The sequence below is a fragment of the Protomyctophum parallelum genome (assembly GCF_964188405.1).
Source record: "Protomyctophum parallelum genome assembly, chromosome: 8".
Taxonomy (NCBI): domain Eukaryota; kingdom Metazoa; phylum Chordata; class Actinopteri; order Myctophiformes; family Myctophidae; genus Protomyctophum; species Protomyctophum parallelum.
The window spans coordinates 37760981-37781427 of NC_139703.1; the positions used below are offsets into that span (position 1 = coordinate 37760981).

The following is a 20447-nucleotide window of genomic DNA, read 5'->3' on the forward strand; positions in this document are numbered from 1 at the left end:
TATCTGGAACTTATATAGCGCTTTTCATGACACTCAAAGACACTTTACATGTGTTGGGGCCAACTATTAACCCATTTTGACCTGGGAACGATTCTATAAATGCCTTCTAAATCCTGACAGTTTCTGAAAAAGCTATGTTTCTGTCAGTCGTTCTTCGATTTTTCAAAAATAGCAGACCTACAAGCTCGTAGCGCGCCACTCGGTGGCGCGCTATGAGCTTGTAGATCTGCTATTTTTCAATAGCTAAAGCACAACATAATGCTAACACCAAAATGGGTTAAAAGAGTAAAACCAATAAAACAGTACATATAACAAGTTTAAAAACACATCAGCTTGGAAATGCGATTGTGAACAGGTGGGTTTTCAGTGCAGATCTGAAGGTAGGAAGTGAGGGGGCATCTCTCGGATATGTTTGCCCTTTAAAGTTGAGAAGCAAAACCGTTTTACCCCCATTTATCTCCCAATGTAGTTTGTTTATGTGTCAATGGATGGATCCTCCCCACACACACACACTGCTGTGTTGTCACTGCTATGGTACCCCACTGGCCCGTCTGTCCGGGAGGAGCCCCCACCGGGAGGAGGGAGCTATAGAGCGTGGCAGTCCTGACCCCTTTCATGACGACGCCAGGCCCAGGAAATGAATCCCAATGCATTTTTCCCATAGACATTTCATTAAGTATTTATTTAAAGACCTTTTAAGCATCGTACAAAGCATAACAGCATGACAACACACAATATTTTGGACCAAACAAATAATTACAAAGAAGAAAAACAACAAAAAAGTGTTGTAACCTGCCGTCTTTGTTTGGCCCAAAACATTGTGTTTGTTGTCATGATTTGTCACGACAAGAGTTGTCTTTGTCCGCGGCGTAAACGTCTTTAAATAAATACTTTCTGAAAAGTCTGAGGAAAATGAACAGGGAATTATTTTCCGAGTCTCACGAGGGGGGGCGGGACTGCAACGCTCTATACCCCGCCCGCTGTCCCTCCCCTAAAACCTTTCTCTACTAGAGCAAATATATCCTTATAGTCCTGCAACAAACAGTCAAAAAGTGCTTTAGTTTTCGAGATACCCCTACCGGAGTTAGGACCAAACACAACATAGTTTTTCCTCATCTCTAAGGCCTCCCATACATGAAATGGATTCTTGTATAAAAATATTTTACTGCAAAAGTGGTGAAATTGTTATTTAAAGTTATACACCTCAAACTAAAAATAAAGCCTGTCCGTCTGGTGGTTGAGGCACTTAAAGGCATGTAGATTCACAATGGAAGCTCTGAGAGGTTCAAAACTTGGCATACTTGAAGCCAGAACATACCTCTACATTCTAGAAAAGACTGAATGTCAATATCTGAATGTCAATATGAGATATAGTCATTTGAACACATACTTACAGTAGGCGGAATTGTACATCTATGTAGATGTCTTCTCTACTTTGAAGTGACTCTGGAATGGATTGTCATAGCAACACATATGATGGCTTGTAGGAAAGGTGAGGTTCTACTGAATCCAGCAATACCAATTGTGTAAATGTAGCTTGCATAATCGTGGAGTTATGCCACAAAACATATATGGTGTCCCAAACGGGGGGAAATAAAACTAATGAAATCTACAGTATCAAATTAGTTATTTTTTCTTCACTTATCAAGGGTGGGAAAACATAAACAAATCACTTGAGTAGAAGTCCCTAAAATGTATGAAATGTCTCAAACTTGAGAAATGAGAAATTGTGAACAAATAGATGCCGCTTCAATAGAGAAATATGCAAGCCTAGATTGGAACTACTAACTATTATTATGTTGCAGCACATGACCTGGATGTTCCCTCATCAAGCTCAAATCTCAATATTATCCCCATAAATATAAATAATCAAGTTATTCATTTCTGTTATTTGAGTTATTTGGTTACAGTCAAGTTATACTACAGTATTTGGCTCCACTTGCATCTTATTGCCTACAGTATGTGGCTTTCTTCATAAAATGACAGGTAAAATAATTTCACATATTTTGGAATGTGAAAAGATGATATGAACCTTGTCAAATCAAGTAGCTATTTAGCTGACTGGAGTGGAGAGTGACCTAGCATTTAGTTCTCTTTAGTGTAACAGAGCCTACTGCCTGTCCAGTAGTCTACACTGACAATAGCAGAACCCTGCCCTGACACTATTTCACCAGAATGGAAAATAGACTTAATTAGTATCACTTGTAATATGGTTACTGCACATATACTATAGCCTAAAAATAGTGCGCGCAATGCACAACATAGATACTGTACAAATTCTGAAGTGTGTCTTTAAAATTTTACCAAAATGGAATATTGGATCCAAATCTTTGTATCATCTTTGCTAAACAGTTGGAAAAAGGCACGAAACAAGACCCATAATGTATAAAGCCCACGGCAGAAGACCTTCAACACATACTAACTGTTGTTCAACAGAGAGATGATGTTCATAAAACCCTGGCAAACCCAAATTCAATATACTCTCCTCTCCTCATCATATACTGTATCATGTTGAGAAAACTACTCCAGTAAGACCAGAGTGAGAGCATGCCGTCTCGTCAAGAAGACTGAATAGGGTACAACATTGTTGAATAGGATACAACACTGTTTAATATACAAATATATTGTTTCATTTGTGGGAAGGCCAGCACAATTGATTGATTGATGGATTTAAAAGTTTATTAGACATAAATGTAAAAACAGCAACAGAGTACAGTCATACAATCAGTCCAAAAGGGATAGCACAAAAAAGTCCTTGCGGTCTTGTGCAATCAGTTCATAGACAAAACCAGGACTACTGGTCAGAGTACCAGAGACAGGGCCTTCACATGGTCACTGGTCAGAGTACCAGAGACAGGGCCTTCACATGGTCACTGGTCAGAGTACCAGAGACAGGGCCTTCACATGGTCACTGGTCAGAGTACCAGAGACAGGGCCTTCACATGGTCACTGGTCAGAGTACCAGAGACAGGGCCTTCACATGCAGCATCAGAAAGATTGATGAAGTTGTACATCGGCTGCTCTCGTACCCAGATCTCTTTGCATATGATGACAAATATCATAAATGCTACCTAAAACACTAAATATCTAAACGAAATATAGCAGCTATAAAACAAAGAATTAGAACAGCAGACCAGTATCTATGTCAAAGCTTTTATTAATCTCACTGAAGTAGTTAACATCTTTCTTTAAATAAATGAAAGTGATGACATCACTTTCAATAAATAAGAGTTATGACATACTGAAGACACTGGTCCATGGTTTTCTTCATCGATATATCTGCAGGTCTATGTAGTAGTTCTGGATTTTCTTGGAGATTTGCATCTTCTCTCATTGTGCCCATTTCCCATGGGCACACTTTTAGAGCATGCAACATCAGACTTTCCATGTTCTACAAATTATAATGCTGTATGTTTCCAGGGTTTGTATTTAGACAATATCATCTTCTTCCTCAGAGTTAGTGTCTTCAGTATGTCATCATAACAGTCAAGGAGTTTATATACCGTAAATGGAAATTGGTGCATTTACAGTATATAGAGCTTTTATCCAAAGCACTTTACATAGATTGTGCATTACATTCACACATTCAGTCACACACCGATGGCAGAGGAAACCATACAAGACACCGACCTGCACATCGGGATCAATTAGGGGTTCAGAGTCTAACTCTGGGGGAGCCCTGGATCGAACTGAGAATATGGTATGATACAGTACTACCGGTATATTGTTAGTTCACACTGAAATTTGTCTTGCGAACCTCACGGTTCTCCATCCAACCGCTCTATTGGCCACTCTATCCCTGAGGCACTGCCGCCTCTGCATTTTACCGGTATTATACTGTATATTGTATATTTGTCATCATACACAAAGAGATCTGGGTACGAGAGGAGCAGATGATGTACAACTTCATCAACCTTTCTGATGCTGCATGAAGGACCTTAAGTCTCTGGTACACATACCAGTACCAGCCATAATGGCTGTCAGATGTTCTGGTCTTGTACTGGCCTTCACACAAATCTCTTTGTATGTTAAACAATGTTGTATCAACCAAGCAGGCATGCTCTCACTCAACATTTGCAACTTGCTCATTACTGCAGCATATTGTCTGTATATAGAGCCACGGTTTTATGAACATCATCATCTCTCTGTTGAGCAACATTTAGTAAGATAATTTTAATTTTGAGTATCTGCTGATACCGATTTTTCCCCATCTGAAAATTATATTTTTATGCAACTCCTCCAATATCACAATAGTACAATATCCCAAATCACGGACAATATACAGTCTAATATCATGATATGGATATCATATTGATACTAGGGATGTCCCAATCACATTTTTGTGCTCCTGCTCTGATCATTTAAAAATGTCATGATCGGCCCCGATTTCCGATACACTTCACATTATAAGATCACATAAGATGCACATAGGTGGAGCCAAATACTGTAGTATAAATTGACTGTAACCAAATAACTAAAATAACAGAAATTAATAACTTGATTATTTATATTTATGAGGATAATATTGAGATTTGAGCTTGATGAGGGAACAGGCTTTCGCCTTTGCTGCCCCAACCCTGTGGAATGCCCTCCCTAAGGCACTCAGAGATGCCCCTACCCTTCAAACCTTCAAATCCACCCTCAAAACCCACCTCTTCAATATTGCCTTCCCTAGCTAACCCTTTTCACTGTCTTTTAATGTTCTTTAGCTTTTAGTGTTATTTTTCCTTTTTCTATTAAAGTTGTTTTTACTTTGTTGTTACCTCTGTAAAGCCCCCCCATGTAAAGCGTCTTTGGGTACTCAGAAAAGCGCTATATAAGTTTGAGATATTATATTATTATTATTTAACATCCAGGTCATGTGCTGCAACATAATAATTGTTAGAACTTAGTAGTTCCACTGTAGGCTTGCATATTTCTCTATTGAAGCGGCATCTATTTCTTCACAATTTCTAATTTCTCAAGTTTGAGACATTTCATACATTTTAGGGACTTCTACTCAAGTGATTTGTTTATGTTTCCCCACCCTTGATAAGTGAAGAAAAAATAAAACGAATGTGATACTGTAGATTTCATTAGTTTTATTTCCCCCCGTTTGGGACACCATATATGTTTTGTGGCATAACTCCACGATTATGCAAGCTACATTTACACAATTGGTATTGCTGGATTCAGTAGAACCTCACCTTTCCTACAAGCCATCATATGTGTTGCTATGACAATCCATTCCAGAGTCACTTCAAAGTAGAGAAGACATCTACATAGATGTACAATTCCGCCTACTGTAAGTATGTGTTCAAATGACTATATCTCATATTGACATTCAGATATTGACATTCAGTCTTTTCTAGAATGTAGAGGTATGTTCTGGCTTCAAGTATGCCAAGTTTTGAACCTCTCAGAGCTTCCATTGTGAATCTACATGCCTTTAAGTGCCTCAACCACCAGACGGACAGGCTTTATTTTTAGTTTGAGGTGTATAACTTAAAATAACAATTTCACCACTTTTGCAGTAAAATATTTTTATACAAGAATCCATTTCATGTATGGGAGGCCTTAGAGATGAGGAAAAACTATGTTGTGTTTGGTCCTAACTCCGGTAGGGGTATGCCGACTTCTGGGGGCCATTGTCGCAGTACTATTAGCCTGGGGTCCACATATATGCTTTCTATGGCATAATATACAGTAGGCAGCTCCCGGCAGGATCCGCCCGGGAGAATCTAGACGCAGCTGGGCTACATGAGACTAATTAATTAGAGCGACAGAGAGAGAGGAGTGTGTGTGTGTGTGTGCGTGTGTGTGTCAATTTAACAAAGGTGCAGACGATCAGAAATCAGCAGAGAGTGATCGACGTTTGCGCTACTGTATGCCGTATTGAAGTGGACTCAGACGGTCCCAGACTTTTATTTTTCTCACTGGAAATAAAAACGTCTGGGTATATATCTATATTTATATTTGTGACCAGCAGTAGGGTTTCTTTTGACAGATTTGAGCCAACTACTGTATTTTTGTTTGTAATTGGGGCGGGTGGGGGGTATAAAATGCTGAAGTAAGGCCTTTTCTCAACCCATACAGTACAGGCACACACACTTTCTGCTTACTTTTGCAAAACAAAAGTTGTTTTCTGTATTATTTTTATTTTTTCGACGCTGCTGCTTCGGGCAGCTGTCTCATTAAGGTTTTATGTCGTGCACCAGCAGCACATCAGTTATTATGAATAACGTACAGTAAGCCCTGCATAATTACAATCGCCATGCGACGCATCGTGAGCTTGTATAGATCTGCTATTTTCTAAATATTTGTATACATTTGAAAACTTAGCCCATTGTCGACGGGAACCCCCTTTTGGTGGTTTAATCATTATGTTATACTTTAGCTATTGGAAAATAGCAGATCTACAAGCTCATAGCGCGGCACCGAATGCCGCGCTATGAGCTTGCAGATCTGCTATTTTTGAAAAATCGTCAAAATGTGCCGTAAATCTTTTAATATATATTCTTTCAGAGCGAACATTTTTAACTCATATTTTTGCTTCTGGGGGAGGGATCCCTGGAACAACATATTTTCAGATGGGAGTCAGCGGCCTTGACATGAAAATGTTTGAGAACCACTGACATAGAAACTTATGGTACTGTTGGTACTGTAAGTACATTGTGATGCTGATATACTTGTGTACTTTCACCGCTGGTGAATTGTGTGAGCTTTTGTTTCTGGAGCAGCTGTTAGTTCCAGCATGTATGAAGCAGTGCTGAGAACTGATCCCAGACCATCTATTATTCAACTCTCTCTCTCTCTCTGTCTTATGACTGACTGTCTGTGCCTTACATCCTCTCTCTGGTCCGACCATTACTGGCTATCCTGATCCTCTCTCTCTCTCTCTCTCTCTCTCTCTCTCTCTCTCTCTCTCTCTCTCTCTCTCTCTCTCTCCTTTGGCGCGTGTGCGTGCGTGCGTGTGTGCGTGCGTGCGTGCGTGCGTGCGTGCGTGCGTGCGTGCGTGCGTGCGTGCGTGCGTGCGTGCGTGTGTGCGTGCGTGCATGCTACTATCCATGTGGGGACCAGCCATTCCCAAAAGGACATTAATACCACATTATAAGCATTTTTCTGTTCCTCCTTAGGGGGAAATGACTCATTTTCTTTCATGGGTAAAGAAAAATCTTTTTTTGTGTGTGTGATAAGGTTACCAAAGGATTGTGGTTGGGTGGGGGTCAGGGGTCATTCTGGATAGGCATTAGGGTCAGGTGACACAGAAGATCCTTTGGTGTCATCGTGGGAAGGTCTCACAGTCATCATTCTTAATTCTTAATGCCATACTGTACCACTGCTATAAATAAGTCCTATGATGGATATTAACCCTGTTTGGTGTTTTAAACATTATGTCATCATTTAGATATTAGCAGATCTACAAGCTCGTAGTGATGGGGGGGGTCCCTGGAACAACATATTTTCAGATGGGGGGTCCCTGGAACAACATATTTTCAGATGGGGGGGGTCCCTGGAACAACATATTTTCAGATGGGGGGTCCCTGGAACAACATATTTTCAGATGGGGGGTCCCTGGAACAACATCTTTTCAGATGGGGGGGTCCCTGGAACAACATATTTTCAGATGGGGGGTCCCTGGAACAACATATTTTCAGATGGGGGGGTCCCTGGAACAACATATTTTCAGATGGGGGGTCGACGGCCAATTACATATAATCTTGGCCGTTCCTCCTTGACATGAAAATGTTTGAGAACCACTGAACACAGAAACATGGTTTTTTTCAGAAAACTGTCATTTGAAGACATTTGTATATAGAATCGTTCCCACGTCTAAAATGGGGTTAAAACCACTGAACAGCAGTAGCAGGCAGCTTCACATAGTTCCAGTTAAATAATAAAGCATGCATACTGTACCATACTGTACCACTGACAACGGGCTATAAATAAGTCCTATGTTGGATATTAATGGCTGCCTTGATGTTCGCCCGCCTCAGTGGTCTAGTGGTTAGAATGTCTGTCGGGAGGACTATAAAATTGACTATAGTTGGCGAAAGGGCCTTTCTGTGTGGAGTTTGCATGCTACGTCCAACCAGGGAAACTCTCCCCTGTCAGGTGTAAAGGAGCAACTTGGACACTCAGGCATGAAGGAAGCATGAGTTCAAGTCCGTTGCTCTCCCCTTGTCCCCCATATATGGCGACTAGGTTGGTGGAGGGTGTGTAGAGCCCAGGATCACATTAGATAATTGACACAGGGGTGAAAAATGGGTTACAAAATCGTGGGATAAAAAATATTTAGAAAAAATAAAATCGACTTCCAAAATTGTTGCACAAAGCATTGGCCTGCTTGGCGTTCAGTATCGAGTGATATAGATTTGGGGGTGAGTCCCTGCCGTACACCAGGGGGTGTACTGTAACTGTAACTGTATACTGTAGGGTGACCAGATACAAACTGTTCATTTGATGGAAAGAAGTATCGCTTGTGTGGGACAAGTTATTAGGCCAACTCTTTAGGGGTACTAACTAGTAGGGCATTTGAACACTGATGCCTGCCAGTGGGATCAGGGTCTCAGTTTGAACACTGATGCCTGCCAGTGGGATCAGGGTCTCAGTTTGAACACTGATGCCTGCCAGTGGGATCAGGGTCTCAGTTTGAACACTGATGCCTGCATGTGGGATCATGAGGGTCTCAATTTGTGGGACGCCTGAAAAGGCTTGGAAATGATGGACTGTCCCACGCAAAGGGGGTCACTGATATACAACAGTATACATCAAGCTGCCTCTGTGACTCATGCTAAGTAAACAGGAGATAGGCTCATGAAATACCCTGTTCAAACCACTCCCTTCCAAAAAACGCTACCAGAGCATCAAATCTCGCACCACCCGTCTCAGTAACAGTTTCTACCCCCAGGCAGTCAGGCTGCTGAACAGCTGACCTTGAACTGTATTGCACTGTTTTGTCACTTCACTTTCTTGCACTTTAGATGTTTGTTTATGTCCTGTGTATGTAAAGGTCATTACACACTGGCGAATTAGCGACGCGATATATTCGTGCGAATAATTCGCATTTAAAAAAAAACAATTGTCCATGCAAGCTTCCACATCAGTGGCGAATGTGCGAATGTGCGAAAATGCGACCGTTTTCGCTTTTATTTGTTCGCTCTGGTGTCGTATTTTGCAGAGATTCGCAGGCGAACTGCAACATGCAATATTTCGCATTTTCAGATCGCTTATTCGCATCGCGTCGCTAATTCGCCAGTGTGTAATGACCTTAAGACTGAGAGTGCTCTGAGCAAAATAATTTTCATTGTATTTATACTCTGTATATCTATACACATGACAAATAAACCTGAACCTGAATGTCCTCTGGCTAGTGAACCAAGGCTGTAGTTTACCCTTTTCAATGTTGTGTTTGTTGTTTCCTTACACTTTGTGCTGTGGCGTCGTGTGCACGGGGTCAACTCAACAATGTGTCCGTACTTCCTGTTGTCCGTGGCAAATTTCAGATCTTTTGTTTTTTGACAAACCTTTTATACAAATTTTTCCACCACAAGCCACCATGGCGATGAGCCCTGGTGGTTTGACCTCTCAAGATGTCCACTATTTCGTCTCTTTTAGCAGAAGGCTGACGTACCCCTCAGAAGGCTAGTGCTTGTCTGTCCTGATGAAGGTCGAATAGACCCAAACGTTGAATAAAAAGCAACATTTCTGGCAAGTTTCTGACAGTGTGCGGGACCCTTTGTTTTTCAAAGATAACCTTTTTCACTATCGTCTCTTAACACTACTTTTGCTTGGGGGTCTGGATGTTCCGGGGACCCCCACACGGTAACTCTACCACAGCTGGTGTGATTGTCTTCCGGGGGTTTGGATAAACCGTCTTTTTGCATCGCATGCAGTGACAGAAACGGCTGCAGGATAAAGTGTGAGCGTGCTAAGCTAAGCAGCGAGTCGGCCTGTGAGCTGATCCAACTGGGCTCTGGTGACTCATTCTGACAGAATGTCCTGGACGGACACAGGATCCAGTAGAAGTTGGCTGTCCTCTCCTCTCCTCTCCTCTCCTCTCCTCTCCTCTCCTCTCCTCTCCTCTCCTCTCCTCTCCTCTCCTCTCCTCTCCTCTCCTCTCCTCTCCTCTCCTCTCCTCTCCTCTCCTCTCCTCTCCTCTCCTCTCCTCTCCTCTTCTCTGGTGGTTAAGCTAATACCGGGCTGGGTAGGCAGAGCACACGATCAACACACCTTTTTTTTTTTTTATGTTTTGACATTTCAAAAATTGTTTGTGGGGTTAGGGTTAGGTATGAGGTATGAGGTTAGAAACACCAAACACCATAAAATGGGTTAATATCCAACATAGGACTTATTTATAGCACGCTGTCAGTGGTACAGTATATGCATGCTTTATTATTTAACGTCCACTGTAACTATGTGAAGCTGTTCAGTGGTTTTAAGAATGATGACTGTGAGACCTTCCCACGATGACACCGAAGGAAGGAAGGAAGGATGGATCTTCTGTGTCACCTGACCCTGTTTTTACCGTTCTTGGTTCAAACCAGTCGACCACTCTGTAAAGACTGCCTTATTATTGAACCTGCAGTCTGACATGTAGGAGCACTTGTCCGCCAAGGAAGTATTATAAGGAGGGAATATGTTTGGAATCCAGCCTTTTGTTATGTCTGTTTGTTATCCCTCTTCTCATCAGAGCTGTCCACTCCATCCCTTCCCTCCCTGCAGCATATTATATCTATTTGATCCCATCACTATACCAGCTGTCTTTAGGTCGCCTAATTGGTGCCTCTCTCCCTCTCTCTCTCTCTCTCTCTCTCTCTCTCTCTCTCTCTCTCTCTCTCTCTCTCTCTCTCTCTCTCTCTCTCTCTCTCAGAGAGGCGTGAGCTGAAAATGTTCCGATCCTTCCATTATTTCCCATTAATATGCTTATCGTCCAAAACTGTTCCTCCTTTATTGTCTGACTGTGTTTTTCCGTCTGTCCGTCCGTCTGTCCGTCCGTCTGTCTGTGAACAGCTAATCTAATCAAATCAATCATTTTTAAATGGTACAAATAGCCAATCTACAAGCTCCATCAAACAAAGTGTAAAATCTTCCTTTACGACGTCATCAGGGCCCCGCCTACATACATTTGAGTCGACAAAATCTACTGTAGATTCAGTCGACTAACATATTATGATATTTAGTCAACTAAAACTATAGGCTAAAAGTAAAACATTTCAGATGACCAAAAATAAGACTAAAACCAAATTATATTTTACTCAATAGACTATGACTGATCCTATAAATCAAAGCTGTCAAAATCAACACAGTCTCTGAACTATAGTAAAGTATTCCATTTCCAAGATGTATAATAAGAGGCTTATTTTTATTTTTAATTTGGCACACGCGTGTGCACTGTGCAGTGACATGCTAGCGTGACATGTCGGCGTGACCTGCTGCCGTGACACGATTCGCAGAGCCTATCCAATGAAGTAAATGACTGCATGAGCAGGGGCAGCTTGTGTTGTGGAGATGAGATGCTATGCTAACCGCTAACCCCCCCGACAAACCTTTGGGTTTCTACAGTAGTGACTCATCGTAACACATTTCTCTCTCACTCCACTGATTATGTCCACGTTGTGTAACATCCGACGTATACACAACATTGCACCAAAGGCATCGGAACATATGTCGAGTCGGCTTATATAAGTCACACAACAAAAAAACAAGAAATGACTCATTGTATATACTAGTGTATATCAGCTTGCATTCCATTCTCTTGCGATGTGTACCGTAGTGGGGCTTTGTGTTTACGGTGTCTTCTAGTGCGGTGGGGGAGAGGAGAACTGGCGTAGTGTCCCATTGACATATGTGACCATATTTGACTGAGAGCCTGCCATGGCACAAACTCAGCAGGACAAATACTTTATTATTATTCTTTTTTTCAATATGAATTAACTGACTAACAGACTCTTCACATACTAGAGCATGTCTGAAATAAGTGTCAGAGCTGAAATCGACATGTAAATATGAAATAAATGCTTAAACATGTAGCTATAGGTGTAACGTTAGAGACCACAGTCAGAAGTGAACATTTCAAGCCTGTTTTTTCAGCCATATCTCCAAAACCGGTGGGTCAAACTGAACAACCAACATGTCAATTTGAAGCTGTGATGATTCCCTGCTTTCATATGACATGAAAAAAACGAAAATTTAAAAAAAAAATCCAATGGCAGTTCCTCAGTCAAATTTGGTCACATATTATTATTTCAACTGGTGAAGACGTCCTGTAAATGACTGTGATCTGGCTGTGATCCTGAACATCACCGCTAGGACGTCATCATGACGTTGTTTGGCTTGCTGGGAAGTAAATGTACTTAGTTACTTTCACCACTGATACTTGCTATACCCTTCCCTACTTATAATCCCCTCAGCCCAATCCTGACCCACTTCACGTCCAACCGCTAGCCTGGATCACGCACACACTCACACACACACACACACACACACACACACACACACACACACACACACACACACACACACACACACACACACACACACACACACACACACACACACACACACACACACACACACACGTGCCTACTTCTTTCTTGGCCCATTTCTCTGCACCTCCCTCCCCATCTGCTCTGGGTTGTGTAGCAGCCCAACAATAACAGAATGGCTGCGATGATGTAGGTTTGCTACTGTATGTGTGATAACAGAATGGCTGCGATGATGTATAGGTTTGCTACTGTATATATGGACTGTACATACTGTACATACTTGCATGTGTACATACATGTACATTCATGTACTGTATGTGTGGTAACAGACAGTGGCTCTCTGCCCTTTGTTTGTTTTATGGGTCGTGACTCGTGAGTAAATGTAATAAAATAAAATAAAAATAAATAAATACAAAACTTTCAACAATTTAAACATTTTTCAAAGACATGTCATAAATACAAAAATAAATAAATTATTAATAATAATAATAATAATAATAATAATAATAAAAAGGTTTACGAACTAATGAAAATCTAAGATCTACGTGGTCTAAGTGGTTTGGGCTTAATAATCAGTGATGTTTTGTGAAATAAATTATAAATAGTTGTCTCTCCTCATCTGCTACTATTTGTAACACAGAGAGAAGTCTGCCCTTATATACTTCCCTCATGTGTTTTATATCATTGCGTTCACAGAGGTTGCAGTGAGGTTGTGTTTTATATCATTGCGTTCACAGAGGTTGCAGTGAGGTTGTGTTTTATATCATTGCGTTCACAGAGGTTGCAGTGACTGAGGTTGTGTTTTATATCGTTGCGTTCACAGAGGTTGCAGTGACTGAGGTTGTGTTTTATATCATTGCGTTCACAGAGGTTGCAGTGACTGAGGTTGTGTTTTATATCATTGTGTTCACAGAGGTTGCAGTGACTGAGGTTGTGTTTTATATCATTGCGTTCACAGAGGTTGCAGTGACTGAGGTTGTGTTTTATATCATTGTGTTCACAGAGGTTGCAGTGACTGAGGTTGTGTTTTATATCATTGCGTTCACAGAGGTTGCAGTGAGGTTGTGTTTTATATCATTGCGTTCACAGAGGTTGCAGTGAGGTTGTGTTTTATATCATTGCGTTCACAGAGGTTGCAGTGACTGAGGTTGTGTTTTATATCATTGCGTTCACAGAGGTTGCAGTGACTGAGGTTGTGTTTTATATCATTGCGTTCACAGAGGTTGCAGTGACTGAGGTTGTGTTTTATATCATTGCGTTCACAGAGGTTGCAGTGACTGAGGTTGTGTTTTATATCATTGCGTTCACAGAGGTTGCAGTGACTGAGGTTGTGTTTTATATCATTGCGTTCACAGAGGTTGCAGTGACTGAGGTTGTGTTTTATATCATTGCATTTGAAAAATCCACATAGAAACATAGCTTTTTCAGAAAACTGTCAGGATGTAGAAGACCTTTTTAGAGTCTGATCTCAGGTCAGTAGCCTAATATACAAGCTCACAACGTGAGCTATAATATACAAAATAGTAAGAAAGAAAAAAAGGCAACGAAAATAGAGCCCTTTGTGTGGCCAGCATATAATAATATGTCATAGTGTCCTCATGTCTTTGTTTCATTATAATATAATAATATGTCATAGTGTCCTCATGTCTTTGTTTCATTATAATATAATAATATGTCATAGTGTCCTCATGTCTTTGTTTCATTATAATAATATAATAATATGTCATAGTGTCCTCATGTCTTTGTTTCATTCAGTGAATTCCTCTCAGGGTACAGTAGAATATCGTGTATAAGTGCTCTGCAGCGCGGTGTGGACTTTGGCTAATGGACGCTTATATTTGCAGCGAGGCTAACAGTCACAGTGTCATGGCAACGAACGGGCCTGCTCTCAAGGATTAGCACCAGACGAGAGAGGGGGGAAAATATAACCCGGCGGCCATACCTCCGTTCTGCCGTTTGGCAGTGAAAAGTAAAACAAATGAATCTGTATTCATGACTTTAAGGCTAAAGAATTTTAACCTGCCGTCGCAGTCAATCTCTTAAAATGGATCTGATGAACAGAGCTGGTGGTTTGTTGCGTTGCACCGGGGACTCTCTTCAAACATCTCTTCACACGCTAATGTGACTGAACCTCCGCTCATTATTTAAACAAACATGAGACATTCTGGACTTCACCCCTTTTTGCAACCAGATCTTATCCCTTTAATGATGTTTGGGAGACAAGAAACACTTTCCTGGGGTTTTTTATGTGGGTAATAATGATGTGTTTTTAGATATTTTAGTATTTCAAAGTGTCCACATGGGCTCCATGATGTTCCATGGACATACTGGGCTCACTTATACTTCCCGTTTCATTTAGTGGATATACTTGCGCTTCATTTCTTCAGAGTAAAAGCGTATACATGTCCTTCCGGGACCTCAGAGCTTTTATTTTGAAGCTCTGGGGTGCATAGCAGATGTATACAAGCTCGCTCGCAGCGCGGCACCAATATATATCCATTTTGGAATGGCCAACGCAAAAATATAAACTGATACTGATGCTTTTCCCGGTTTCATGCTTTTAAAGCTGCGATACTTGCAGATGCTTTGTCTCTGTGAATAAAACATTAGATAAGATCACACTAGTGGTTGAGAAGAGGTTATATGAAACTCAAATGGAAATAACTCCTCTTTCCCCAAACACGCTCTCTCCCTTATGGTCCAGGTACAGCAAAAGGTTTAGCCAGGCGGTGGTGGTCATTATTGTGTTTCAGGGCCAGTTCCACTGCTGGGTACTTTCTGCAGATCTCATTTGGTACCAGATGGTCCTTTTCCTGGCGTGGCTTTGACCTCTCTGCAGTAGACCTTGTTTGTCGTCTGTTTCCACAGCTCCTTGAGCTAAAGGTTCTCCGCAGGCCAGATGGTTCAGACATGGTCAGACCCTGAGTCAAGGCCAAGGTTCACAGCACCAATGTTGTTTTCGTCGACTAAAACTAAGACGAAAAAATTTCGTCGACTACCTTTTTCCACTGACTAAAACTAAATAAAAACGAATCTATGATGACTAAGACTAAATATACTGACAATTTCGTCAACAAATAAAAACTAGACTAAAATGTTAGTAAGGGACTAGTGGACAAGAGATCCAGTTTTATGCTGGGTTGCATGCTGAAAATAGCAGATATACAATCTCGAGATTGTATATCTGCTATTTTCAGCATGCAACCAAAGTGTATAATTACAACGACATCAAGGCCTGTCAAAACACATTTTAGTCGAATCAAATCAACTGTAGATTTAGTCGACTAAAATCGTATGACATTTAGTCGACTAAAACTAGACTAAACACTAGAACATTCCAGGTGACTAAAATGTGCCTCAAACTAAGTGAAAACTATTCAAGAGACAACGACTAAAACTAAAATAGAAATTTTGCTGCCAAAAACAACACTGCTCAGCAGGCCAGATGGTTCAGACATGGTCAGACCTTCTGGTCAAGGCCAAGGTTCACAGCAGGCTAGATGGCAGTGGTGGAAAGTAACTAAGTACTTTTACTTAAGTACTGTACTTGAGTACAATTTTGAGTTATTTGTACTTTACTCGAGTATTTCCAATTTCCAGTACTTTTCCTTCCACTCCACTACATCTGAGACCGAGCCGAGATTTGTACTTTTACTTTTGATTAGAAAACATACATTAACCACTTCAACCCTATAGTATTGCGACGCATTGAGAGCTTGTAGATCGGCTATTTTCAATAGATTTTCTACACATTTTGAACTTGTGAAGTACATTTTAATGCCGAAACTTTTGTACTTTTACTCAAGTACATTTTCAATTCCGTACTTTTACTTGTAACGAAGTAGTTCTAAATTGCAGTATTGGTACTTTTACTTAAACAGTACTTTTTCCCCCACTGCCAGATGGTTCAGACATGGTCAGACCCTGAGTCATCTGGACTCGTAGAGGAATCAGAGGTGGAGATAAAAAAGTACTACATTGTTTGAACTCGAGCAGTGTTGATTTCGTCCACTAATGCCATGACAAAAGAATGTTCGTCGACTACCTTTTTTCACTGACGAAAACCAAATGGAAAACTAAATGAAAACTAAGCTACGATGACTAAAACTAAGACTATACATATATTGACAATTTCATCAACAAATAAGTAGATCCAGCATACTGTAAGTGATTTTTACACTTGGTTGCATCATGCTGAAAGCGTCTCGTTACATTTAATAGATTTTAAGCTGTTTGTGCAACAACATTATTTGCAGAGTTGATCCGGGGATGAGACGCCCCACTGTGTGGACAGTCAGTCAGCGAGGGCTGATTGATGAGGACTTGGCATCAAATAACTGTGTGTGTGTGTGTGTGTGTGTGTGTGTGTGTGTGTGTGTGTGTGTGTGTGTGTGTGTGTGTGTGTGTGTGTGCGTGTGCGTGTGCGTGTGCGTGTGCGTGTGTGTCCTGTGGCGATGACAATAAGCATCCTGGAGAAGGATCTGTTGGGTAAACACTAGAGCAAACAGTCTAGTGACTACAGTAGACTGTTTGCTCTGCTGCCCCGCTAGCCAAAACTCACACCGTATGAGGTCTGTGAGGTCTGACAGAACGCACGCAACTCTGCAAGACATGAGAGAGACATCTTTAACCCATTCTGACCTGAGATCAGATTTAAAAAATGTCTTCTACATCCTGACAGTTTTCTGAAAAAGCCATGTTTCTTTGTCAGTCGTTCTTCGATTATTCAAAAAATAGCTGACCTACAAGCTCGTAGCGCGCCACTAACCAAAATGGGTTAATCACTGACTGATTGATTGATTGATTGATTGATTGATTGATTGTTTGATTGATATTTGATATTTTCATCAATCTGGTTGGACGCCACAGACGATTAGCTGAGTTTTATTTAATATCGCACAGATATACCAAAGCTAAGACAATAAGGTTAAATGAGTTAATTTGTTAAATTAGGCTCAATCTAGAGTTTTTAAACACAATGCTTTACCTTCTCTCTCTCTCTCTCTCTCCCTCTTTCCTGTGAGTCTTCACTTAATTCTATCAATAATGCCAGAAAAGCCAAACTAAATCAGAACAGATTTGCCACTCACTTTATGCATGTTTATACTCTCTATAATAACACAACAATAGAACAGAAACATACCGTATACAGGACATAATAAGCATTAATATGATATTCCTTTTGCTCGCACGATGAGGCAGAATTCATTTTTAGGTTCAGCAGAGCTCACACAAAGTATTTATAACTTGTGGCGCTATGAGCTTGTAGGTCTGCTATTTTTGAAAAAACTTGAAAATGTGTCACAAATTTGGAATATATTCTTTCAGAGCGAACGTTTTTAACTCATATCTTTGCTTCTGGGGGGTCCCTGGAACTACATATTTTCAGCTGAGGGTCGAAGGCCGAATACATAAAATTTTTGGGGTCCTTGACATGAAATCTTTTGAAAACCACTGACACATAGAAACATAGGTTTTTCAAGAAAACTGTCAGGATATAGAAGACATTTGTCCTCGGTTTGAAATGGGATAAGCGTTCGAGCAGGCCTCAGGCCTGTGTGTACGGTACTATAGCACCAGCTCCCTCTCGTGTATTCTGGCCTTAAAAAACTAAAAGAACTCCCTGCCTTGTTTCTGTAAACCTGCACCAGTTATAGAACGTTACTCCTTGTTTCTGTAAACCTGCACCAGTTATAGAACGTTACTCCTTGTTTCTGTAAACCTGCACCAGTTATAGAACGTTACTCCTTGTTTCTGTAAACCTGCACCAGTTATAGAACGTTGCTCCTTGTTTCTGTAAACCTGCACCAGTTAGAACGTTGCTCCGTGCACGGGACTTTGTGTATGAAAATGACCTTTGCGAGACCAAGCTGCTGTCTTTTGTTTTAGTTTTTTTTTATTAAGTGTATTAAAATGTCACTATCTGTTGTATAAACTATGTTTAGCTTTCATCACCGCGAGTGCGACGTCTGGAAATCCACTTGGCTCGGAAATCAAATTCTCTCTCTCTGTGTGTGTGTGTGTGCGTGTGTGTGTGTGTGCATGTGCGTGCCCACGTGTTTTTGAGGCATGTCATTCATCAGCTTTATTGTCTGATGACATCATAAACATGACCTCGAGTCTTTAAGCATAATTTATGACGCTGTCGTGTACCAAAAAAACAGAAGATCTGCAAGCTCACGGCGCGCCGCGTCCGCAAAGTGCTGAGAGCTTGCTATTTTCGTCCTGGCGTACGACGAAGCTGTATACCTTCAGTTCTCTCTCTTGTTCTTCAATATAACTGCGAATGACTTTAGCTGTTGAAAAATAGCAGATCTACAAGCTCATAGCGCGGCACCGAGTGTCGCGCTATGAGCTTGTAGGTCTGCTATTTTTGTGGCGCGAAAATTTGTGGCACACATTTGGAATATATTCTTTCAGAGCGAACGTTTTTAACTCAAAAGACGGAGAACTGGACAAGCTGATAATAGACTCATACAACTCAGAGTTTATTATGCACTTCAACAATACGGTATATAACCCATTCTGACCTGAGATCAGATTCATACGAGGTTTCCACTGGACACACACTGGTCTGATTAACCCATTCTGACCTGAGATCAGATTAAAAAAATGTCAGGCGTTCTTCGATTTAAAAAAAATAGCAGACCTACAAGCTCATAGAGTGGCACGCTATGAGCTTGTAGATCTGCTATTTTTCAATAGCTAAAGCATAACATAGTGCTAACACCAAAAGGCGTTCCCGCCCAGAATCGGATAAAGTGTGCTGATTATTCTCTTGCCTTATTATCATAACAGTCATGAACGGTTGACATTATCCAATTTATTTTAAAATGCCAGACGTCAGGTTTGTTGTTAATGTGGGTCGACTGGAACGGCTGACCTGCATGAATTTAATTGATCTTTCCTATATTGTCATCAACTCAGTACATAGCTGTCTGTCTGTCTGTCTGTCTGTCTGTCTGTCTGTCTGTCTGTCTGTCTGTCTGTCTGTCTGTCTGTCTGTCTGTCTGTCTGTCTGTCTGTCTGTCTGTCTGTCTGTCTGTCTGTCTGTCTGTTAGAACTGCTATTTTAGAAAAGTCATGGAAATGTGTGCTAATCTTGATTGAATAATATATATTCATTCACAGTGAACGTTTTTAAACTCAAATCTTTGCTTCTGGGGGGTCCCTGGAACAACATATTTTCAGATAATTCTGGTAGTCCTTGACATGAAAAAGAAGTCGGTCCTTGACATGAAATAGTTTGAGCACCATATATAAGAAAACAGTCAGGATTTAGAATCAACCTCAGGTGGTCTAAATAAGTCGGTTAAAGTGTGTGTGTGTGTGTGTGTGTGTGTGTGTGTGTGTGTGTGTGTGCGCGTGCGTGCGTGCGTGCGTGCGTGTGTGCGTGTGTAGGACGTCACGTTCGTCCACACCATGCTCCAGATTGACTTTGAACCACTTTTCCAGCCTCCTTCACAGCTGGATTTCTGCCCCCAAAAAACTCCCGATAACCCATTTTGAGCTGAGGCCGATTAAATCAAAAGGCTTCTAAAATCTTCTAAATGTTTCTTTGTCAGTGGTGCTGGTGCTCAACCCTTTTCATGTCAAGGACCCCCAGAATTATCTGTATTTTCCCGTGGATCGACCCGCATCTGAAAATATGTTGTTCCAGGGACCCCCCCAGAAGCAAAGATATGAGTTAAGATCGCACTGTGAAAGGATTATATATTCAAAGATTTGCGATACGTTTTCACGATTTAAAAAAAATAGCAGATCTACAAGCTTGCATGGCTTCTGCCGCAATCGGTGTATGAATGTGTGTGTGAATGGGTGAATGTAATGCACCATCTCTGTAAAGCGCCTTGGATAAAGGCGCTATATAAATGCACCATTTACCATTTACCGTACTACAGTTTTATATAGGTGATTAGGTGACCACCTAGTAAATAATAATGAATTGCATTTTTACAGCGCTTTTCCAAGTGCTCAAAGC

General features: G+C 41.0%; 1 protein-coding gene across 1 annotated transcript in view; it reads left to right on the forward strand.

The window, feature by feature from the left end:
* The window catches only part of camk1b (calcium/calmodulin-dependent protein kinase Ib), a 90804-nt gene that overhangs the window by 30645 nt on the left and 39712 nt on the right, over positions 1 to 20447 (forward strand). The window lies entirely within an intron of this gene.